Raw genomic sequence first — 25,008 nt, 5'->3', positions numbered from 1 at the left:
GGTTTATCTAATCAAAACATCTGTATGTTTATTCTCAGGTAAAGCTCTGCCATTTCCCTCATATGTTTGTAATTTGACCAATTTAGTCCGTTCATTCCTCACGATTTGGTGTAATTTGTCATATTGTTATTTTTTCCCTCTGTTGCGACTCTGTTACATTATTGCTCAAAACCATACCTCTCCTCTATCCCTTTTCTTCAGCTTCATTTCTGCCAGACGACATCCGTTCGGACTGGGCCTACATGAAATGAACAAACAGAGAGTGTTTAATCTCACACAGATGACAATAACGGCTGTTGTTGTGACCACTCTACTGATGGCAGTGACCGGACGCTGTATTGATCAAAAGGCTTTTTTTCCTCTCTCCACAAGCAGACCGTTGAATGTGTTGGTCTGTGGTGCTAGACAATGCTATTGACCGATAGCTCTCTCACTCTCTGGGTGACAGGATAGTTACTGTATGTATTGGTGAGAACATCATATGTGAGAAAGAGAGAGAATTAGAGCGAGAGAATCGGACAGAAAGAGAATCAGAGAGAAAGACAGAGAGAAAAGGAAGGAAGAACAATAGAGGAACATCTAAGTTGTAATGTATCCTGACATGGCTTATTGTGTAAAGGTGAGGTAAATCAAGGCTCCAGATATTAAATCAAAAGTTTGACCTCGCCCACTCCAAGAAAATTACAAACCCAGAGAAGATGGAGGATGCTGTCTAGGGGGCGAAATAGCAGAGGGAGGCATCAGTCCCCAGTGTCTTATTAAACCCCTTTAGGTCTAAGCGCTTAGATCGCAATATCTACTAAGCTACACTACATGGCCAAAGGTATGTGGACTCCTCATATTAGTGGATTCGGCTGTTTCACACCCGTTGTTGACGTGTGTATAAAATCGAGCACACAGCCATGCAATCTCCATAGACAAATATTGGCAGTAGAATGGCCCGTACCGAAGAGCTTAGTGACTTTCAACGTGGCACCGTCATAGGATGCCACCTTCCAAGAAGTCAGTTTGTAAAATTTCTGCCCTGCCCAAGCTGCCCCGGTCAACTGTAACCTCTGTTATTGTGAAGTGGAAACATCTAGAAGCAACAATGGCTTAGCCGCAAAGTGGTAGGCCACACAAGCTCACAAAACGGGGCCGCTGAGTGCCGAAGCGCAAAATAATTGTCCGTCCTCAGTTGCAACACTCATTACTGAGTTCAAAACTGCCTCTGGAAGCAATGCCAGCACCAGAACTGTTCGTTGAGAGCTTCATGAAATGGGTTTCCATGGCCGAGCAGCCGCACACAAGCCTAAGATCACCATGCACAATGCCAAGCTGCCAAGCATAGGCTCGCCACCATTGAACTCTGGAGCAGTGGAAACGCATTCTCTGGAGTGATTAATCACGCTTCACCATCTGGCAGTCCAACGGACGAATCTGGGTTTGGCGGATGCCAGGAGAATGCTAACTGCCTTGTTTTCATGGTTTGGGCTAGGCCCCTTAGTTCCCGTGAAGGGAAATCTTCACTGGAACTTTCAAGGGGGCACCAGGATTCATAATATGAATTTCAACTCACTATCTGAATAGAAAACTGAATTGACCCCAAACTTGGTACTACTCAACATGGACCTCTGTAAAGGACCAATAGCCCTGCAAGACCTGTGTTGCATTGTGTAAAGAGAAGTCTCAAAATACAGTATTTACTTTATCAGCTCAAAATCTGGTATGATATAATCTAATATGAAATTGCTGAAAAATGTTTTTTCAACAAACACATAGGACTTGGCTACTGTAAACAAACCAATTGGGGCCGCCATGAGAATCCTGACCAGCTGTGCTGTACATAAGTCTTAAAACAGCTAAGTACATATACCACAGCTTATTGGATTGTGTTGTGTTCAATGATACACGATAGGAAAGTCACGTGCACAAGTACCGTGAAATGCCTTCCTTGCAAGCTCTTTCCCAACAATGCAGTAATCAATATCAATATACATTATAGTACTATAAAATAAAGTCAAGTACCATACAAACACACAAGAAATAGAAATAAGAAGAACACGAGAAAGTAAGTAAGCTATATACAGGGTCAGTTCCAGGGTCAGTGCCAATACCATATTTACAATGTGCAGGGATACTGGAGTGGTAGATGCTGTATGTATAGGGGTAAAGTAACTAAGCATCAGGATATATGATATACAGAGTAGCAGCAGCATATACGATGAGTATGTGAATGTGTGTGCATGTATGTGTGAAAAAAAAGTAAAATCCACCGCACTAGGCCGTTAAACATAACCAATTACAGTTGCTTTTACATCTTAGCATTCTAGTAAAATCCGTGTTTTAAACCGTCAAAAAATGCTCTTGCACTGAGCCGCCCACAGCCCAGGTAAGGCCCCTGAAATCCCCAACTCAACCCAGTTAATGACCATGAATAATGTCCACTGCTCTCCTCTTTGTCTTGTCTGGGTGCGCAGCCTAATCCGGCCTGACAGTCAGCTTTGCTCTTTTATTAACTCTGCGTCACTTGTAATCAGTGACAGTGAAGTCAGGCGGCAGGCAGGGCGTGCTTGTGTGAACTCCCACCACTGCACTGCCTCCCCTGGCCCTGTATGGCTGTATCTGTATGGCCTGGGCCAGCCTGGCCAATAATGCAGCTACTGGGGCACAAACCCCACGTAATGAAATAACCCTGGTCCGCCTGCTCTGCTGTATGTGGGTCAGGCCCATACAAAGCTCTATAGATTTTTGCTGTGTGTCCGACTGTGACCCTGTCGGAAAACCATCATCCTCTACTAATACGCACACTGCTGCTGCAGACTCTCTCCCGGATCACACCAGAGTTGTTGGAGATGGGGTGTGTGTGTTTTTCTCTCAGCGTCCCCTGCATTGGCAGACACTGGAGTGGTTTGATAAAGAGACAGGCTGACATTCGAATGGGCAATTTGTGCGCGAGTAGCGACGAGGAGGAGGGGGAATCAGGAATTCACTTTACTCCCTTAAAATGAATGTAGCGTTGCCCATATGTCCGTCTACCCTACTACATACTCGTCGGAGTGGAAGAGTTCGGATGGATGCTAGAGTGCGCTCTCTTCCTCTCTCACTCACTCCACCCCTTTCGTCAGGGCTGACGACACTCTCTTCACTCTCTCTCCAGTGCTGTGCTGCAGACCCAAAAGCCTAATGCTATTTTGTCTATCACATTAAACCGTGCACTGTCCATCTAGGACGGTATATAGGCCACAGCATGGTGAAGCAGAAGGAGAGATGGCCTCATTCCCAGCCGAGGTGAAAGAACGGACGAGCGGCATTTCACACGGAAACATCAAACATTATGAGCATTTATAATGGAAGACTGGAATGTCACACATCCTGAAAATCCAGCATTTCCTCTCTCGAGAACAAAATGCCTGAAAGTCTGTTAAAGTGCTTTTTAGAAGAACCACTATTCATTCTCTTAAGTACAGGTTTGAAACCTGTATTTACTCCCGCCGACCTTTTGACCCTAGGACTGGCTAACGTCTAATTTGTCAAATTGGCTAATTTGTAGAATGGCAGAAATTTTGGTAAAACTACTTAGAGGTAATGGGGGTCTCATTTCAATATATCAGCCATGCTGAATGGAGGGGAATATAGGGGCAGCAGAGTTACTACAAGCTACAGTGAGCCAGGGCCGGTCCTAGTATTTGCTGGAATTGCCCATCTCTCAGCACACAGCTATTTTCCCAACATCAATCTGAACAGGCTTTTAGCACTTCCATTAGCTTCCTATTCGTTATCATGTATGCTGTAGGCTTTTTCTCAATTACAGTCATTTATGACGGCGAGTAATTACATTAAACTCAGTTACCTGTAAGGTGGGTAACTATAAATTAATTTGGAAGTTTCTGTCTTTTTCTTTTCATTTGGAAGTAACCGGGGCTGACTGGTATTATGCAATGCAACCAGGGGGCAGAATTCTGATGCAAGACACTGACCTCATGAGGAAAAAAAGAGACAGAATTTAAAGTTCAGAGCAATTTCATCGTGCCAGGAGATAGAACACGATATGTGACAAATGATGCTAAGCATGCACATTGTCTACACCCGACACAGAAATGCCTGCAAGTATTTTAGAACATGCTGCCTCTCTTCCCATTATTCCTAATGTTAACCATTATGCACATGGTTAGCATTAGTCATAACAAATGATTTTGTCATTTTTAAACAGTTTAGGGCATGACATGAATATATTTCCTAATGAACCCCTCCGTATATAGCACTATCACCATCAACAGCTTTTGAAGAATGCATGATCCCTTCTATTCCAACATATTATCCTGTTTTAGAGGTGCTGGCTGATAACCTTTTGCTCATAAAAAGGCATGGAAAATCCTCAGGGTCTAATACAACAGAAGTGATGTGAAAAACAGGTTTCCCTGCTTTCACAATACATACGGTAACTTAACTCCCTTAGTATCAACTGGCTCTGTGCTCTGCAGTTCAACTGAACGCTGAGCCTAATTCTATAATTACTGATATTGATGACAATGGAACGGGAGTTTCTTTTTTTTTACTGGGCCTTACAGAGAGCTATCTGCAGTTCTATATCTGAACTTTAGCTGCTACTCTAAGGAATCTGTTTAGTGAACAGCTTGTGTGAACATGTGAAATTCTTTTAACCTTCTAACCTTTGTAAATTAAAACCTTGGTGTTTCCTTACTCAGCCGTTGCATGCTCTCTCAAACCAAGCTGATCATCATCCTACTGCAGTGCTGCTGCTACCCTATCACAGGTGCACTCAACACATTTAGCATAGCCCTTCATTTGTGCTCATCGTTTAGGCTAACAGCTTACTCAGCCTGTTTATTGATGGTTCCTGAGAGCTAAATTAATAAAAGAGGCTTTGGGGAGCCAGAGCCGAGTCATAAGCAGGATTGTAATGATCGTTTGCATGTCGAGACACTCACAGCAACTAATTACCAATTTGCCTCTCTCTCAAATCCTATTTCGAAATATAGCTCTCAACATACTCTTTGTTTTTAGGTACCCGCGAGCTATGAACGACTTTAACTCCACATGTTGAAGGGTGTAACTTCACAACTTGTTTTGCGGAAGGAGAGGGCGAGCTCGATGCGTATGCTGTAGGCAAGCAGACGTTTAACACCTGCTCAAATTAGGATTCTTCAACGAGCACATCTGTCTACTATGATTTGACTGACTATTCATTTTACGTCAGTCTTTGTCATTCACTTTGAAGGATGCTGTAGTGAGCAAGCCAGTCTTACTCTGACATTTAAAACCTTCCATGTAATCAAAAGCTAGAGTTGAGCCACTGTTCATGGATTGAAGGAGTATCATCTGATAAAATTTTTATGGGGTGAGAGAAGTCAAATACTGAGGGCCTTAAGAGCCTACAGAGGTGAATCGGCGGTAAAGGGATTGAATGATTGTGAAGGCAGTATTTGTCATTCACTTTGAAGGATGCTGCAGTGAACCAGCCAGTCTTACTCTGACATTTAAAACCTTCCATGTAATCAACTGGTAGAGTTGTTCCCTGGTCAATCAGCACTTTCAGGGTTGGTTCTGTCATAGATATACAATCACAGAACATTGACTTGAATGGGGTTGACCATTCTAGTAAATATATTTATATGGAGACAGTAGTAAGCTCCACCCTATTACCTACAGACCACAGGGAAAAGTGGCAATTGAAACAGCCTCAGAGTTCAGCCACACTGCATCTTACCGACCCATCTTACAGACCCACTTCCAAGTCAGTTATTGTTTATCATCTCCGATTTGTTTTGCCGAAGGAACTCTATTTTGGTGACTTTTTTGATTGGAAACGTTTGTTTTGGTGTTGTGTAGATAGACATGACAATTTAAATTACTGAAAATCAGTGGTGTAAAGTACTCAAGTAAAAATACTTTGAAGTACTATCTGAGTCGTTTTTTGGGGTATCTGTATCTGTATGTACCTATTTGACAACTTTTACTTTTACTCCACTACATTTCTGAAGAAACTATGTACTTTTTACTCCCACACATTTTCCCTCACAGCCAAAACTACTTGATACATTTAGAATGCTCAGGTAGGACAGCAAATTGGTCTAATACACGCACCTATCAATATACGCGTTGTCATCCCTACTGCCTCTGACCTGGGGGACCCACTAAACACAAATACTGCATTTGTAAATTTTGACAGAGTGTGAAAATGTTCCACCGTCTGTCCGTACATTTTTAAAACAAGAACATCATGGTGTCTGGTTTGCTTAATATAAGGTATTTTATGTATAGCATTTACTTTAACTTTTTCCTTTTACTCAAGTATGACAATTTAGTACTTTTCCCACCACTGTACTTAAGGCATACGTCGAGATTTTGGCAATTAGGCCCTGTTCTATTGGTATCTGCTACTTCCTCAGAGTCACATGAACTTGTATCTTTTATGTATCTGTGTCCAGTGTAAAGGAAGTTTGAGGTATTCTCGCACGCCAATGCTAACTAGCGTTAGCGCAATGACGGGAGTTCTATTGGTATCTGCTATGAGTATCTGCTAGTATGCTAGCAGATACCCATAGACTTCCAATCATTGCGCTAACACTAGTTAGCAACTTCCTTCAAACTGTATGAAAATGGTATCCACAAGTTCATCTGAATCTGGGGAAGTAGATAAAGGGCCTCATTGTCAAAATCCTGAAGTCTCCCTTTAAAAATATTTTAAACCAGATACATTTACTCAAGTAGTATTTTTGTTGTTGATTTGATTTGATTTGAAGTAGTGTTTTACTGGGTGACTTTAATTTTTACTTTTTTAGGGGGTAGATCCGCTTTAATATTGCAGATAGAAGCCACAATCTATCAGTTTAATTGTTTACATCATTTCCAATCCCCCATATATATTTAATTATAAATATATATATATTTATTTTTTATTTGTCTTTACTTTTATTTGAAAATGTTGTACTTTATCCATCACTGCTGAAAATGTATGAATTCAGCGTATTGTTAGTTGTTTTGAATGTCATACAGGTCCAGGCCTACAGTGCATTCGGAAAGTATTCAGACCCCTTGACTTTTTCCACATTTTGTTACGTTACAGCCTTATTCTAAAATGTACTAAATAGATTTTTTTCTCAGCAGTCTACACACAATACCTAATAATGACAAAGAAAAAAAGGTTTATAAGAAATGTTTGTAAATGTATATATAAAAAAAATGAAATACCTTATTTACATAAGCATTCAGACCCTTTGCTATGAGACTCGGAATTGAACTCTGGGGCATCCTGTTTCCATTGATCATCCTTGAGATGTTTCTACAACTGAATTGGAGTCCACCAGTGGTAAATTCAATTGATTGGACATAATTTGGAAAGGCACACACCTGTCTATATAAGGTCCCACAGCTGACACTGCATGTCAGAGCAAAAACCAAGCCATGAGGTTGAGGAATTGTCCGTAGAGCTCTGATACAGGATTGTGTCGAGGCACAGATCTAGGGAAGGGTACCAAAAAATGTCTGCAGCATTGAAGGTCCCTAAGAACATAGTGGCCTCCATCATGTTTAAATGGAAGAAGGTTGGAACCACCAAGACTCTTCCTAGAGCTAGCCGCCCAGCCAAACTGAGCAATCGGGGGAGAAGGGCCTTGATCAGAGAGGTGACCAAAAACCCAATGGTCTCTCTGACAGAGCTCTAGAGTTCCTCTGTGGAGATGGGAGAACCTTCCAGAAGGACAACCATCTCTGCAACACTCCACCAATCAGGACTTTATGGTAGAGTGGCCAGACGGAAGCCACTCCTCAGTAAAAGGCACATGACAGCCCGCTTTGTCATTATGGGGTATTGTGTGTAGATTGATGAGGGAATTTTTTTTTTAATCCATTTTAGAATAAGGCTACGTATCAACATGTATCAACATTTGAAAAAAGTCAAAGGGTCTGAATACTTTCCGAATGCACTGTATATGATCAGGACTATTTTCTAAATAAGAGAACATTAAACCTTTTATTAACATTTAACCCGTCTTCTCTTGAGATCAAAGTCTTATTTACAGTTTTAATACAAGATATGAATTGCCACAATGCTGTTTGTTTTTTAAATTATGTATTTTATTAAAAAACTAAAATTAAGTAAATAACCCACATTATCACCAGGCAGTGAAATGCTTACTTACAAGCCCCTAACCAACAATGCAGTTTAAAAAATAAGAATAAGAATAAGAAAAAAAGGTAACAAGTCATTAAAGAGCAGCAGTAAAATAACAATAGCAAGACTATATACACCGATAGAGAGTCAATGTGCGGGGGCACCAGTTAGTCGAGGCAACTGAGGCAATATGTACATGTAGGTAGATTATTAAAGAGACTATGCATAGATGATAACAGAGTGTAGCAGCGGAGTAAAGGGGGGGGGGCAATGCAAATAGTCTGGGTAGCCATTTGATTAGATGTTCAGGAGTCTTATGGCTTGGGGGTAGAAGCCTTTTGGACCTAGAATTGGCACTCCGGTACCGCTTGCCGTGCGGTAGCAGAGAGAACAGTCTACGACTAGGGTGGCTGGAGTCTTTGACAATTTTTAGGGCCTTCCTCTGACACCGCCTGGTATAGAGGTCCTGGATGGCAGGAAACTTGGCCCCAGTGATGTACTGGGCCGTACGCACTACCCTCTGTAGTGCCTTGCGGTCGGCGGGCGAGCAGTTGCCATACCAAACAGTGATGCAACCAGTCAGGATACTCTCGATGGTGCAGCTGTAGAACCTTTTGAGGATCTGAGGGCCCATCTCAAATATTTTCAGTCTCCTGAGGGGGAATAGGTTTTGTCGTGCCCTCTTCACAACTGTCTTGGTGTGCTCAACCTGCTCTCAACCTGCTCCAATACAGCCCTGTCGATGAGAATGGGGGCGTGCTCGGTCCTCCTTTTCCTGTAGCCCACAATCCTCTACTTTGTTTTGATCATGTTGAGAGGTTGTTGTCCTGGCACCACACAGGCCAGGTCTCTGGCCTCCACCCTATAAGGTGTCTCGCCATTGTCGGTGATCAGGCCTACCACTGTTGTGTCATCGGAAAACTTAATGATGGTGTTGGAGTCATGCCTGGCCTGCAGTCATGAGTGAACAGGGAGTACAGGAGGGGACTGAGCACGCACCGCTGAGGGGCCCCTGTGTTGAGGATCAGCGTGGCGGATGTGTTGTTACCTACCCTTACCACCTGGGGGCGGCCCGTCAGGAAGTCCAGGATCCAGTTGCAGAGGGAGGTGTTAAGTCCCAGGGTCCTTAGTTTATTGATGAGCTTTGAGGGCACTATGGTGTTGAACGCTGAGCTGTAGTCAATGAATAACATTCTCATATAGGTGTTCCTTTTGTCCAGGTGAGAAAGGGCAGTGTGGACTGCAATAGAGATTGCATCATCTGTGGATCTGTTAGGAAGGTACGCAAAATGGAGTGGGTCTAGGGTTTCTGGGATAATGGTGTTGATGTGAGCCATGACCAGCCTTTCAAAGCACTTTATGGCTACAGATGTGAGTGCTAAGGGTCGGAGGTCATTTAGGCAGGTTACCTTAGTGATCTTGGGCACAGGGACTATGGTGGTCTGCTTAAAATATGTTGATATTAGACTCGGACGTTGAAAATGTCAGTGAAGACACTTGCCAGTTGGTCATCGCATTCTTGGAGTACACGTCCTGGTAATCCATCTGGCCTTGCGGCTCTGTGAATGTTGACCTGTTTAAAGGTCTTACTCACATCGGCTGCGGAGAGCATGATCACACAGTTGTTCGGAACAGCTGGTGCTCTCATGCATGTTTCAGAGTTATTTGCCTCGAAGCGAGCATAGAAGTAGTTTAACTGATCTGGTAGGCTCGTGTCACTGGGCAGCTCTCGGCTGTGCTTCCCTTTGTAGTCTGTAATGGTTTGTAAGCCCTGCCACATCCAACAAGCGTCGGAGCCGGTGTAGGACGATTCGATCTTAGTTCTGTATTGACGCTTTGCCTGTTTGATGGTTCATCGGAGGGCATAGCGGGATTTCTTATAAGCTTCCGGGTTAGAGTCCCGCTCCTTGAAAGCGGCACCTCTAGCCTTTATCTCAGAGCGGATGTTGCCTGTAATCCATGTACGTACTGTCACTGTGGGGACGACGTCATCGATGCCCTTATTGATGAAGCCAATGACTGATGTGGTGTACTCCCCAATGCCATTGTTAGAATCCCGGAACATATTCCAGTCTGTGCTAGCAAAACAGTCCAGTAGCTTCGCATCTGCGTCATCTGACCATTTTTTTATTGACCGAGTCACTGGTGCCTGCTGCTTTAATTTTTGCTTGTAAGCAGGAATCAGGAGGATAGAATTATGTTCAGATGGCATTGAGGAGTACAAAAAACGAACAAAAAAACACAATCGGTTGGGGGCAAGTAAAACGTCTGCCTTCTTCTCTGGCGCCATTTTAACAACGGCAAGCCAGCGTATTGCCTACAATGTAAACAGAAATAACTTAAAATGTATAACTTAAAATTAAACCAAATAATTTGCACTTATGACTACTGGCCTCAAATAAATGTTCAGCCAACTTATGAGCAAATACTTTATGAATGTATTATTACAAATCAACTTGCAAGGTTGCAAGCCAACTAGCCTGCTAACATTAGCCCTACTAGCCCTGCTAACGTGACATTACCACTACATAAGTCAATCAGTTGCTATCAACACCTAGCTTACAGCTACATTAAAGTAAACAAAAGTTTTGGAAATACTGTACATAACACCATCTAACCAGTTATCAAAAGGTTATTAGCTAATGCAGTTACAAGCTAGCCAGCCAGCTAACGTTAGCTATTTAGCTATTAGCCTAGCCATCTTAGCCAACCACCATAGTTATGGTTGGAAAGCTAGAGTCCAACTACTGGAGAACAGCTAGAACACAACACAACTAAAATATAACCACAGATCGAAGCAAAGAGAAAGCAGAGACTTACAGATTGATGGCTGGGGCCAATCCAATGGTAAAACTTTTAAAACCGTGCACGCTGAGTTAGCTATTAAGCTAGGAGGAGTGTGCTTCACCAGCTGAAGGAGAGTCAGGGAAATCCAAAATAGATAGATTCCAGATGTCTGTCATCTAGTGCGCTAGCACTAAGCTAAGATGAAAAAGTTACAAAACTCCCGTAGCCTACTTCACATAGAACATGCCAAAACATTTACAAAACAAAAAGGAGAACAGACGAGGTACTACAAAATTAGAGCATGCAGGTAATTAGGCACCAAAGCCTGCCATGCTAAATGGTTTCCACTAGATAACACAGTCACAAAGTCCATAAAAAGCATGCAGCATGGCCACATTTGCTCCTTGTTTACATCACACTTCCTGTGATTGGTGGATTGTAGCTCACCAACTGCAACACATGGTCTGGAATGTAATTACCTGCTAGTATGGCTAGTGGCTAACGTTAGCCAGCTTGAGTTAGCTACCGAGCTAGAATATGAACTCGGTAGCACAAAGTAGATCCTCCATATGATGTTGAGAAATAATACATTGTGGGTGGAAGATATCCAGAAATAAGATAATAAATATGCAATAACCCAAAAACATAACTATGTTTGCACTTATAGGTAACCAGATCGTTACTACAACTACGTTACTGAGTCTTTGACCACACTGTGTTGTTAAATTGTTGAGTAAAATCTCATGCTTCCTACCCTTTAATTGAACATTATCGTTCGGAAGGCCAGATCATTTCTTGCCTGATTCTGTTTAGTTGTTTCCCAAATTCTGTTTTTTCCGTTTTGGATTTCCAGGTTTCTGTTTTTTTCTCTCACGTTTTTTGGGGTGTAGTTACCCTTTATTTAAGTGAGCACCTAGCAAGAGGCTGTTGTTTAGCATGTTTTGTAGGGCACATGTGATGATCGAGTTTGCAAAACAAATACCCACTGGATTGATGAAAATAATGATGATATCATTCTGCCAGATAAGCGTAGGCTACTTTGTAGTTAACATTTAACTGAGAAGGTTTTGGAATAACCCGTTCCATCTACCAGAAGACTGTTTTTTTAGCATCAAAGCTAATGGCTACACAAAATGGTAGACTCGCACAGACACACAGTCGTTCTCATTCCTTCAGAAAGTTGCAGGAAATACAAAATCACTGATGCATTCTGTTCATGTCTTATGATAAACTTGGGCAAATTAAAGCATGTTCAATAGGCCTACATTTAGTTGATTCCCTATTAAGGTCAAAACATTTTTGATTATTGTTTAATTCTGTTTTAATTCCTGGATTCCGTGAGGGCCCTAATTATCACATTTGGACCAGAATGAGGCTTTCCAATACCTATTGCTGTAGTGATGATTCACCAACTTCATCAAATGTTTTCATAATTTCTCTGCAGATAATTGCTAAAAAGCCTAGGCCTATCAGTAACAACGTAAATAAACTGCTCTCTCACCGATATGATTCGGTAGTCTACACTGGCCAAGTTTACATGCACACAGTATTCTGGATAATAGCTTATATCCCTCTTTAGGTCTTATTCAGGAATAAGCTGTTTACATGCACCTTTGATATCCCGCTCATGACGAGGATCCCTGTATCCATGAATAAACAGAATATTCCTCATTTAAGTTCATATTGGTTAAATGGAATAGTAACTGAAATATGGACACTGACTGTAGGCCTGTAACCTCTCATATGAGCTACTATAATGTTAACTCCTGCAGAATGATGCATTTCATGCAGTAAAATGATACAACAAATGTTAATTGTCTCAGGAACAGGAGTGGAAATATGATTTCTTTCTTTCAGCATCTCTTGAGAAAATGTGAGTGTGAGTGTAATGTGTTATCTTTGACACTGTTATGCAAGCAGACAGTATTTCAACCACCTAAAATATGCATCAAAGACAAACTGAAGTCTTATCAGAAACCTGTTTCATCATTTTTCTCAGCTTTTCATTTCCTTCAAACTGGTCAAACTGATGACATTTGGACATTTTGCACAGACGTTTTCCACTGTTTTGGAGTTTGCGTTTTCTCCCAGGTCCCTAAACGAAACAGACAACTTTACCAGTGTTAACTATTACTAATGCATTCATTCTATTAATGTAAGACATTATTCTCGTGAGCACTACTTTATTTAGTCTTCTGGGGCAACAAGTTATGACAGAAGAGAAGCTGCATGTATCTAACTATAGTTGACAAAAATAGCCTACCAAATGTCAGAAATTATAATATGTCCTACCCAATGCCAGAAATTATAAGCAGGAAGTTGTCTAAATTAAGGATGAAAGTAGTGGTAGATCGAACTGCGCAGGTAGCCTAATTCTTGAAGTCATTTACTTGACAATCAGATGAAAACATCATCACACGACACCCATGGTATGCGAAACGGAGCCTGCGCAGACCGCGAAAAACAACGTTAAACGGGATGTTTAAATGCCACAGTATCCCGTCTAAGATCAGCATATCCCAGGCATCTTAACCGGGTTTATCATAACCGGGATACAAGCTTTGTAAGGGTTATGGTCAACGGGATATGATGTTTACGTGTCAACTCAAAAACAGAATACTTGAGTATCCCGAATAACAACGGGATATTGATGTGCATGTACTGACTGACGGGAGTCGCTCACTTTAACGTCACTGTCTGACATCTACGAAAGGAAACCTAGAAAATATTTTGGTTTACTTGTCGGGATGCGATACCATGTAAATCAGCGGAGGCTGCTGAGGGAAGGACGGTTCATAATAATGGCTGGAAAACGCTGCATGATTTATGAATGGAAAAGGGATATAGGAGATCGACTTTATTCAGTAAGTTTGACACATTTTATAAACTAGTCAACACTTACTGTCCAGTTGTCAATAAAAGCACAGTAGGCCAAACATGCCTATGTGCCACAACTCTGCATGTAAAATAAATGAATGTGCCAGAAAACAATAACTAGGCTAAGTGGATTTTGACATGCAAATTCACAAGCATCATGCCCCCCCCCCACGTAAAGACATTTGACTGCAACCAACCACAAAGCGCACAAATTGTACCGGGAGGCGGGACAGACAGCAGGTTGCGTTTACCTGACATTGCTCGCTTTGTGACCAACAGGCACCTATCCTATTAATAGATCGCTAGAATATGTATATCGTTCATTTTACCATGAGAGGGCTCGACGGACTAGCGAATTGAAACTTTTAAACGAAAAGTAGCCTAGTTAATATGAAGTGGAAAAAATAGACTGTTGAAAATGAGTTTAACAGGTTGATTAGCCGAAGCCTGGCGCTAATGGCAAACACTGCAACATGGTTACAACAATGGCCATATATACAGACTACGCAATCCTAAATATGACACTGCCTAGTCTGAGAGATTGGGGAATGTATATCCTGTAAAATGCTATAGTTCACCTCATTGTTCATGTGTATATACAAACAGAGGCCTGTGATCATAGTGGTCATGCTTGAGCTGCTGTCTGCAAAAAGGCTTGTGCCATAAGAATGAACAAACCTGCTTGACACTGACAGCACGCATTAACTGTACATTTTCCCCTCACGTTTATGTACTTTCCCTCTCTGCTTAAACAAATACTGCACAATTACTCATCGTGCCATTCATCTTTACAGTAAACAGAGTTTTCATCCAACCTCAATCTTATATTAGGAATTTAATTCAGAGCTCCCCTTTTCAATGCAATTAAAATAATGGAATAAAACCTTGACTTGACATGTGATGCTTCATCCAGTCTCTGTCAGGACAGATAATGAGTGACTGATAAGAGGGGAGAGAGAGAGCGAGAAGAGAGATGGGTGGATGGAGAGAGGGAGAGAGAGAGAGAGATTGGTGGAGAGAGAGAGAGATGGGTGGAGAGAGAGAGAAATGGGTGGAGAGAGAGAGAAATGGGTGGATGGAGAGAGATGGAGAGAGAGAGCGAGCGGAAGTGAAGGCAGACCTTCAGTTTTCCCCACTTACAAGGTAAGTTAATATGGTAATACAACACACACAGTAGTAAACTTAGCCTTAAATCATTAACTTGGGGAAAATAGATCATTAAAAGTTTAAAAGATACTGGAGTTAAACACACAGGGTGAACATTACACCCCTTTTAAACTTAAAAGGCAGGTGACGGTCCACTCTGATCTTTAGGTCAGTGTAGCATGTCTAGTTGAGGATTAAAGCTAAGGGAGTCACTTGAATACATTTCAATTCCAAACACACTGCTGAAATCACACAACAGTTATCCAGAGAGATGATTAACTGAGTTTAGCATCAGTAGATTGCAGTGTCCGTCAAACGACGACAACCTCCAACTGTCATTACGCCATCTCCGTAGAATTCTTGCTAAGGGACAGAAGGGGTCTCAGGGGGTTTCATAATTATTGTAATCACTGCACCCCCTTCTCAGCCAATTAATTGCATACTTACTGAATAGATGGGGTCATTGTCCAGTGGAGGAAGCTAAATCCAACCAAGAGCTGATTGAATCTATATTATTTTAATCACTAGGCCTAAGTCTATAATTTCTACATCCCCATTTCAATCACTAGGCCTAAGTCTATCATTTATACATAACTATTTAAGTCTATCATTTATACATCACCATTTAAGTCTATCATTTATACATCACTATTTCAATCACTAGGCCGCATTCTATCATTTCTACAACACTATATTAATCACTAGGCCTAAGTCTATAATTTCTACATCACTATATTAATCACTAGGCCTAAGTCTATCATTTATACATCACTATTTAAGTCCATCATTTCTACATCCCTATTTCAATCACTAGGCCGCATTCTATCATTTATACATCACTATATTAATCACTAGGCCTAAGTCTATAATTTCTACATCACTATTTCAATCACTAGGCCTAAGTCTATCATTTCTACATCACTATTTAAGTCCATAATTTCTACATCCCTATTTCAATCACTAGGCATAAGTCTATAATTTCTACATCACTATTTAAGTCTATCATTTCTACATCATTATTTAAGTCCATAATTTCTACATCCCTATTTCAATCACTAGGCCTAAGTCTATAATTTCTACATCACTATTTAAGTCTATAATTTCTACATCATTATTTAAGTCTATCATTTCAACATCACTATTTAAGTCTATCATTTCTACATCATTATTTAAGTCTATCATTTCTACATCACTATTTAAGTCTATCATTTCTACATCATTATTTAAGTCTATCATTTATACATCACTATTTAAGTCTATCATTTATACATCCCTATTTCAATCACTAGGCCTAAGACTATCATTTATACATAACTATTTCAATCACTAGGCCTAAGACTATCATTTATACATCCCTATTTCAATCACTAGGCCTAAGACTATCATTTATACATCCCTATTTCAATCACCAAAGTGATGTGTGTCCTAGCTCTATTGTTTCTAGCTGTATATAGAATAACTGCATAGACTATCAATGGCACTGCTGATGATATTCGTAAATCTATCTGCACAATAGACTCTTGCCTCTAGGAAAAGGAGCAACAACCATGTGTTAGGTTCCAGACGAGTCAAAAGCAAGCACTGCATTTGTCAATCACTGAACAGGCAATATGGTCCAATGAACAGGGCCCTGCCACTGCCATGGAGCAGTAGTATATCTCATACATGTCACCCAGTCAAGCTCTATGACACACTGCAGCCGAGGGCACTTGACCCGGCAGGGACAGGCCCCGCCATCAAAGCGCTGACGCTGTAGCCTATTTTTAGCATAAAGTTTCATCATTCCTATTTCCTACAGTTGTCCAATTGTTCTTTTCCTAAAGCGTTTGCGAGAGCTCACAGTGTGCTAATCAAAGAGGAAACTTGCGGCCTGTCAAGAGAAGCATAATAAATCCTTGTCAAGAAATGCGGCTGTTCCATGCTAGAGACAATCCTTATTGGTGAACAATATGTTCTCTAAATGGTCCCCATGGTCCCAATTTTCATAAGATCATGCCCTAATGATGACCCAAGGCCCATTTTTAATAATTATTTGCGGTGCCCTTTTAACAATCATTCCACTTCTTTGCACAATTTGACTCCGAACCCAAGATGGATTCCTTGCGTTCCCTTCCCTGCCTCGTAGACATAATCTTTTGAGGACACATTAGTTTCTTGTTTTATCACAAGCAGCAGGCATGATGCATTCAAAGAAAGCAGAACATTCTGCTAAAAGTCTTTCTTTCTTTCTTCTCTATGCATATTAAATATATCATGCTTGACAGACTTCGTCCCCCCCCCTACACGTTCCGAGTGCAGAAAAGCTCTTTCCCAAAAGCTATGCTGAAGCGGAGCACAATCTCACAAAACATTCAAACACCCACCACCCTTCAGTCCTTACGTGCAGTACAAGTCTGCATGCACTCGGAGGTTCAAGGGAACTAGTGATGTTTAATACTTACACATAAATGGAAGTGCAGAACTAAGCAAGCAAGCCAGAAAAAAACTTTGTGACAGCTTGAATTACAGAGATTTTAAGATGAACTAAAAAACATTTTAGATAAAGCTATTCTAAAATAAACAAAAATAAACTTTATTGGGCAAGTTGGTACAGTGATCTTTTTTTCTCATAATAGTGAGACTGGGATTTTTAAACAATCATCTTTCCATGTTTGTGGTGTGAACCAATTCCAGTCATCATGACTGAAAATGACGTGTGTTCTTTCGACAACAACCTACTCGGCCAATTTACTAACTATATATTTGGTCTTTATAATAAATATCCAAAAAGATTGCTCAAGACATTAGCCTAAACCTAAGTTGACATGATCAAAGTGTATAAAATAGAAATACTAGGCTTATGATGAGTGCATTTCTAGGTTTCAAAAGAGATTAAGTGGCATACAGTGACATACAGTGGCTTGCAAACACTGCAACACTACATTCATGTTTGAGTAATCTAAATGTGAATAATAAAGTAGCTTTCAGGTTTATGTATTTTTCCTTCACCGGTCTGGTTATTTATAGCTTAATCTTTCTTACAAGCTTAAATACAGTATATGACAAAATATTTTGACGTTTTGATGGCAGAGAGAGCTATAGGTCTACGGTAGCCCAAAATTTGCTTAATCAATCATTTGTTTCTGAATAAAGTCAACTTAAAATGATGTGTTTGCTCAAATTGTCTCAGACATTATGGCATAGCAGGAAGATCAGAATACCATGAACCTAGGTTGTTGGTTCGAATCTCAGATGATGAAATGTTGAATAATATTTATTGTATAAATGAACAAGCACAATGTAATCATGTGTGTCAAATATGTAAGTTGAAAACATTGTATGTTAAAATGACTATGTGTGTGTAACTAGTTCCACAGCCTTTTGTAGGTAAGATGAACAAATAATAATTTCTAGTTGAATTAACAATTTCATCATTTTAAGTTGACTATGTTTGCGAAGTTTCTGAATATTGGGGGGAACTGGAACGTGTTGTCGTACACGTCAATCCAGAGCATCCCAAACATGCTTAATGGGAGACATGTCTTGTGAGTATGCAGCCCATGGAAGAATTGGGACATTTTCAGCTTTCAGGAATTGTGTACATATCCTTGCGTCATGTTGCCGTGAATTATCACGCTGAAAAATAAGGTGATGGCGGCGGGTGATTGGCACAACAATGGGCATCAGGATCTTGTCATGGTATTTCTGTACATTCAAATTGCCATCAATAAAATACAACTGTGTTCATTGTCCGTAGGTTATGTCTGCCCATACCATAACCCCACCATGGGGCACTCTGTTTACAACATTGACATCAGCAAAATGCTCGCCCACACGACGCCATACACGCTTTCTGCCATCTGCCTGGTGCAGTTGAAACCGGAATTCATCCACGAAGAGCACACATCTCCAGCGTGCGAAGTGGCCATCAAAGGTGAGCATTTGCCCACTGAAGTCAGTTACGACGCCGAACTGCAGTCAGGTCAAGACCCTGATGAGGACGACGCAGATGAGCTTCCTTGAGACCGTTTCCGACAGTTTGTGCAGAAATTATTTGGTTGTACAAACCCACAATTTCTTCAGCTCTCCGAGTGGCTGGTCTCAGACGATCCCACAGGTGAAGAAGCGGGCGGACCCGAGGTCGAGTCCTACGAGCGATTCACCCTCCTCTTCCGCTCGGTGTTTGATCATCCTGTGGAGCGCCTATTCCGACTACGCCAGGGATCTAGGACCGCCTCGGAGTTCGCTCTGGAGTTCCGGACCATCACGGCCTCCACCGGATGGAACGAGTCGACTCTGGTCACCGTGTTCCGCAGTGGACTGCGGGAGAAGGTACAGATGGAGTTAGCCTGCCATGATGACAACCTGTCACTTGACCAGCTCATCAGCATGGCAATTTGTTTGGACAACCTCCTGCGGCCCCGACGAAGACCTGCGCGGAATCCGCAGCCCATGGCTACACCTGCACCGTAGCCAGAGCCGATGGAGGTGGGCTCTGCACATTTGCCTGAGGCAAAGCGTGGGAGGAGGAGGAATCTTGGCATCTGCTCCCATTGTGGAGAAAGCGGTCATTTCTCCCTGACCTGTCCTCTATCCACTAATAGGCGACAAGCCAGGGAATTCTCCTGCTCCAACCCAGGTAGGATGCAAGATCTCCCCTCCTTTTCTGTCAACTCAACCAGTGTGTTTTCCCATTAAATTCCCTGAATCTCTAACCCCTCACTCCCATTAGCTCTGATTGATTCCGGAGCTGCTGGGAATATTTTAGATAGCGCACTGGCCACTGTATTACGCATTCCTTTGGTTCCCCTACAGTCACCCATTCCGGTTCGAGCCCTCGTACATCACATCACTGTTCCCGTTTCTCTGCTGACCCATGGCACTCCTTCAGAACAGATCACCTTTTTGATTATAGACACCCCCACGCATCCCGTTGTTTTAGGTTTCCCCTGGTTGAGTTGGCATAACCCTGTTATTTCCTGGTCCGAGGGGAGACTGCTGGGTTGGTCGCAGGAGTGTCAGGTGAGGTGTCTCGCAGTGTCTATCAACACCACTACGGTGGAAAGTCCAGACCTCGCCCCTCAAGTGGAGTTACCGGAGGAGTACCAGGATCTGCACCGGGTTTTCTCAAAGACCCAGGATACATGCCTGCCTCATCACCCCTGGGACTGTGCCATTGACCTGCTGTCTGACGCAGCCCTCCCGAGAGGACACGTCTATTCCCTCTCCTATGCGAGGCCATGGAGACCTATGTACAGGAGAGCCTCCAGCAGGGTTTTACTGGCCCCTCTACGTCACCAGCCTCCTCAAGCTTATTTTTTGTTAAAAAGAAAGATGTGGCGCTGCACCCCTGCTTTGATTATCAAACTCTGAATAAAGCCACTGTCAAGTTCAGCTATCCTTTACCCCTCATCCCAACCATCATCGAGTAAATGCACAGGGCGCAGTATTTCACGAAACTGGACTTGAGGAGAGCCTACAATCTGGTGCGCATTCCTGCATGCGACGAATGGAAAACTGCCTTTTCCACGACCAAGGGCCATTACGAGTGTCTCGTAATGCCTTTTGGCCTGTCTAATGCTCCTTCAGTCTTCCAGGCCTTTATTAACAAAGTGTTTCGAAACATGCTGGGACGGAGCGTAGTGGTTTATATAGACAACATTTTGGTCTATTCTGCTGACCGTGCCCAGCATGTCTCATTAGTCAGGTCTGTGCTGGGTAGACTGTTGGAGCATGATCTATATGTTAAACAAGAGAAGTGTTTGTTTTTCCAGTGGTCCGTGTCCTTTTTGGGCTACCTCATATCCACGGCGGGATTGGAGATGGAGGAGCAATGCGTCAGCGCAGTGAGGTCATGGCCCATCCCCCAACTCCGTGAAAGCAGTCCAGCAATTCCTGGGGTTCGCCAACTATTTCCAGAGGTTCATCCGAGGCTTCAGCACGGTGGTCGCGCCTCTTACCTCCCTGCTGAGAGTAGGTCCCCAGCGGCTTCATTGGACGGCGGAGGCGGAGAGGGCGTTCGAGACACTAAAGGCATGCTTCACCACTGCTCCTGTGCTGGCACATCCCGATCCCTCACTTGAAATCAAATCAAACTTTATTTGTCACATGCGCCAAATACAACAAGTGTAGACTTTACCGTGAAATGCTTACTTACAAGCCCTTAACCAGCAGTGCAGTTCAAGAAGAAAATATAAAAAGCAGACTAAAATAAAAAGTAATAATAAAAAGTAACACAATAAGAATAACAATAACGAGGCTATATACAGGGGGCACTGGTAGTGAGTCAGTGTGCGGGGGTACAGGATATTTGAGGTAATCTGTACATGTAGGTGGGGGTAAAGCCACTGCATAGGTAACAAACAAACAAACAGCGAGTAGCAGCAGTGTACAAAAGGGGTGGGGGTTAATGTAAATTGTCTGGTGGCGATTTTATGAATTGTTCAGCAGTCTTATGGCTTGGGGGTAGAAGCTGTTGGGGAGACTTTTGGTCCTAGACTTGGCTCTCCAGTACCGCTTGCCGTGCGGTAGCAGAGAAAACAGTCTATAACTTGGGTGACTGGAGTCTCTGACAATTTTATGGGCTTTCCTCTGACACCGCCTATTATATAGGTCCTGGATGGCAGGAAGCTTGGCCCCAGTGATGTACTGGGCCGTTCGCACTACCCTCTGTAGTGCTTTACGGTCAGATGCCGAGCAGTTGCCATACCAGGCGGTGATGCATCCGGTCAGGATGCTCTCAATGATGCAGCTGTAGAACCTTTTGAGGATCTGGGGACCCATGCCACATATTTTCAGTCTCCTGAGAGGGAAAAGGTTTTGTCGTGCCCTCTTCACTCCACTCCACTACAGCCCCGTCGATGTTAATGGGGGCCTGTTCGGCCCGCCTTTTCCTGTAGTCCACGATCAGCTCCTTTGTCTTGCTCACATTGAGGGAGAGGTTGTTGTCCTGGCACCACACTGTCAGTCCTCTGACCTCCTCCCTATAGGCCGTCTCATCATTTTTGGTGATCAGGCCTACCACTGTTGTGTCGTCAGCAAACTTAATGATGGTGTTGGAGGGTTCCCTGGGTGAACAGGGAATACAGGAGGGGACTAAGTACACACCCCTGAGGGGCCCCAGTGTTAAGGATCACCGTGGCAGCCGTGTTGTTTCCTACTCTTACTACCTGGGGGCGGCCTGTCAGGAAGGCCAGGATCCAGTTGCAGAGGGAGGTGTTTAGTCCCAGAGTCCTTAGCTTAGTGATGAGCTTCATGGGCACTATGGTGTTGAAAGCTGAGCTGTAGTCAATGAACAGCATTCTCACATAGGTGTTCCTTTTGTCCAGGTGAGAAAGGGCAGTGTGGAGTGCGATTGAGATTGTGTCATCTGTGGATCTGTTGGGGCGATATGCGAATTGTAGTGGGTCTAGGGTGTCCGGGAGGATGCTGTTGATGTGAGCCATGACCAGCCTTTCAAAGCACTTCATGGCTACCGACGTGAGTGCCACGGGCGGTAATCATTTAGGCAGATTACCTTCGCTTCCTTGGGCACAGGAACTTTGGTGGTCTGCTTGAAACATGTAGGTACTACAGACTCGGTCAGGGAGAGGTTGAAAATGTCAGTGAAGACACTTGACAGTTGACCGTGCATGCTTTGAGTACACATCCTGGTAATCTGTCTGGCCCAGCGGCTTTGTGAATGTTGACCTGTTTAAAGGTTTTGTTCTCATCGTCTACCGAGAGTGTTATCACACAGTCATCCAGAACAGCTGGTGCTCTCATGCATGCTTCAGTGTTGCTTGCCTCAAAGCGAGCATAAAAGGAATTTAGCTCGTCTGGTAGGCTCGTGTCACTGGGCAGCTCGCATCTGGGCTTCCCTTTGTAGTCCGTAATAGTTTTCAAGCCCTGCCACATCCGACGAGCTTCAGAGCCGGTGTTGTAGGATTCAATCTCAATCCTGTATTGACGCTTGCTTGTTTGATGGTTTGTCTGAGGACATAGCGGGATTTCTTATAAGAATAATAAAGATGAGAACTCTCTTGGTAGATAGTGTGGTCTACAGCTTATCCTAAGGTACTCCACCTCAGGCGAGCAATACCTCGAGACTTCTTTAATATTAGACATCGCGCACCAGCTGTTATTGACAAAAAGACACACACCCCCACCCCTCGTCTTACCAGAGGTAGCGTCTCTGTTATGCCGGTGCATGGAAAATCCCGCTAGCTCTATATTGTCTGTATCTTCGTTCAGCCACGTCTCGGTGAAACATAAGATGTTACAGTTTTTAATGTACCGTTGGTAGGATAATCTTAATTGTAGTAGGTCATCAATTTTATTTTCCAATGATTGCAGGTTGGCAAGAAGAATGGAAGGCAATGGGAGTTTACTCGCTTGGCTCCAGATCTTCAGAAGGGTGCCCGATCTGCGGCCTCATTTCCGGTGTCTTTTCTTCACACAAAAGGTGTGGATCTGGGCCTGTTCCAGTGAAAACAGGATATCCTTTTCGTCGGACTCGTTAACGGAAAAAGTTTATTCCAGTCCGCAGTGAGTAATCGCTTTTCTGATGTCCAGAAATTATTTTCGGTCATAAGTCTCTTAGCAGCAACATTGTGTACACAATAAGTTAAAAAATAAGTTACACAAAACGCCCCAAAAAATAAGAAAATAGCACAATTGGTTGGGAGAATGTAAAACGTCAGCCATGTTTTTCGGCGAGGTGGATGCCTCCGAAGTAGGAGTCAGGGCAGTGCTGTCCCAGCGCACCGGAACCCCTCCAAAGCTGCGACCCTGTGTCTTTTACTCCAAGCCGCTGAGCCCTGCCCAGAGGAACTACAACGTAGGGGACCGGGAACTCTTGGCGGTCAAGAAGGCTCTGAAGGCATAGAGGCACTGGCTGGAGGGGTCCAAACAACCTTTCCTGGTGTGGCCGGACCACCGCAACCTGGAGTACATCAGGGCAGCGAAGAGGCTAAACCCGAGACAGGCCAGGTGGGCTCTATTCTTCGCCAGGTTCCAAATCACGCATTCTTATAGGCCAGGCTCGAAGAGCGTGAAGGCAGACGCTCTGTCCCCTCCGTCCCGTATCATCGTACCAGCGGTGTGGGACGTGGACGCCGACATACGGAACCCGCACCTGCACAGTGCCCGGAGAACCGCGCCTACGTGCCCACGGGTGTGCGGGACCGCCTCCTTACCTGGGCGCACACGGCGCCTGTGACGGGATAGGCCGTACCATCGCCTGCCTGACTGTGAAGTACTGGTGGCCCAACTTGGTTAGGGACGCCCGGGTTTACGTCTCTTCCTGCTCCATCTGTGCCCAGTCAAAGACACCCAGACACCTCCCTTATGGAAAGCTCCTTCCCCTGCCGGTTCCACAATGACCCTGGTCTCACCTCTCAGTGGACTTTGTCACACCACCGTTCTCATTGTTATGGACCGGTTTTCCAAAGCTTGTCGCCTGTTCCTCTGCCTGGGCTCCCGTCGGCCATGCAAAGGCTCTTTTTACGCACGTCTTCCGGCACAACGGGAATCCGGGGGACATTGTGTCAGATCGTGGCCCTCAGTTCACTTCACGCGTATGGAAAGCATTCATGGAATGCCTGGGGGTCACGGTCAGTCTCACCTTGAGGGTATCCATCCTCAAGCTAATGAGCAGGTGGAGAGGGTCAATCAGGAAGTGGGCTGGTTCCTGAGGTGTTACTGTCAGGACCGGCCGGGGGAGTGGGCGGATTTTCTACCTTGGGCTGAGTATGCGCAGAATTCCCTCCACCACTCCTCCACTAACCTCACTCCTTTCCAGATCGTGTTGGGGTACCAGCCGGCCCTGGTACCTTGGCATCCAAGCCAGACTGAGGCCCCTGCGGTGGACGAGTGGTTTTGGCGCGCTGAAGAGACCTGGAATGCTGCGCACACTCGTCTCCAGCGGGCCATGCGTCAGCACAAGAAAAGGCAGACCGCCACCGCAGTGAGGCGCCTGTCTTCTCTCCAGGCAACCAGGTCTGGCTCTCCACCCTCTGCCGGCCCCTCCGCCTGCCATGCCAGAAGTTGAGTCCGTGGTTTGTGGGGCCGTTTAAAGTCCTGAGGAGGGTTAATTAGGTAACGTACGGTTTGCAACTCCCTGC

At 43.7% G+C, this 25,008-nt stretch overlaps 1 long non-coding RNA gene across 1 annotated transcript in view; it reads right to left on the bottom strand.

The window, feature by feature from the left end:
• Positions 1-25,008, bottom strand: part of LOC106590319 (uncharacterized) — a 30,747-nt gene that overhangs the window by 1,055 nt on the left and 4,684 nt on the right. The window contains exon 2 of the long non-coding RNA XR_001325034.2: positions 178-238. This is a non-coding gene — a long non-coding RNA (uncharacterized lncRNA). The remainder of the gene's footprint in view (positions 1-177; positions 239-25,008) is intronic.

Source organism: Salmo salar, chromosome ssa29 (assembly GCF_905237065.1).
Source record: "Salmo salar chromosome ssa29, Ssal_v3.1, whole genome shotgun sequence".
Classification (NCBI taxonomy): Eukaryota; Metazoa; Chordata; class Actinopteri; order Salmoniformes; family Salmonidae; genus Salmo; species Salmo salar.
The sequence above is the reverse complement of the archived record's forward strand: the minus strand, read 5'-3'. Positions and strand labels throughout refer to the sequence as shown.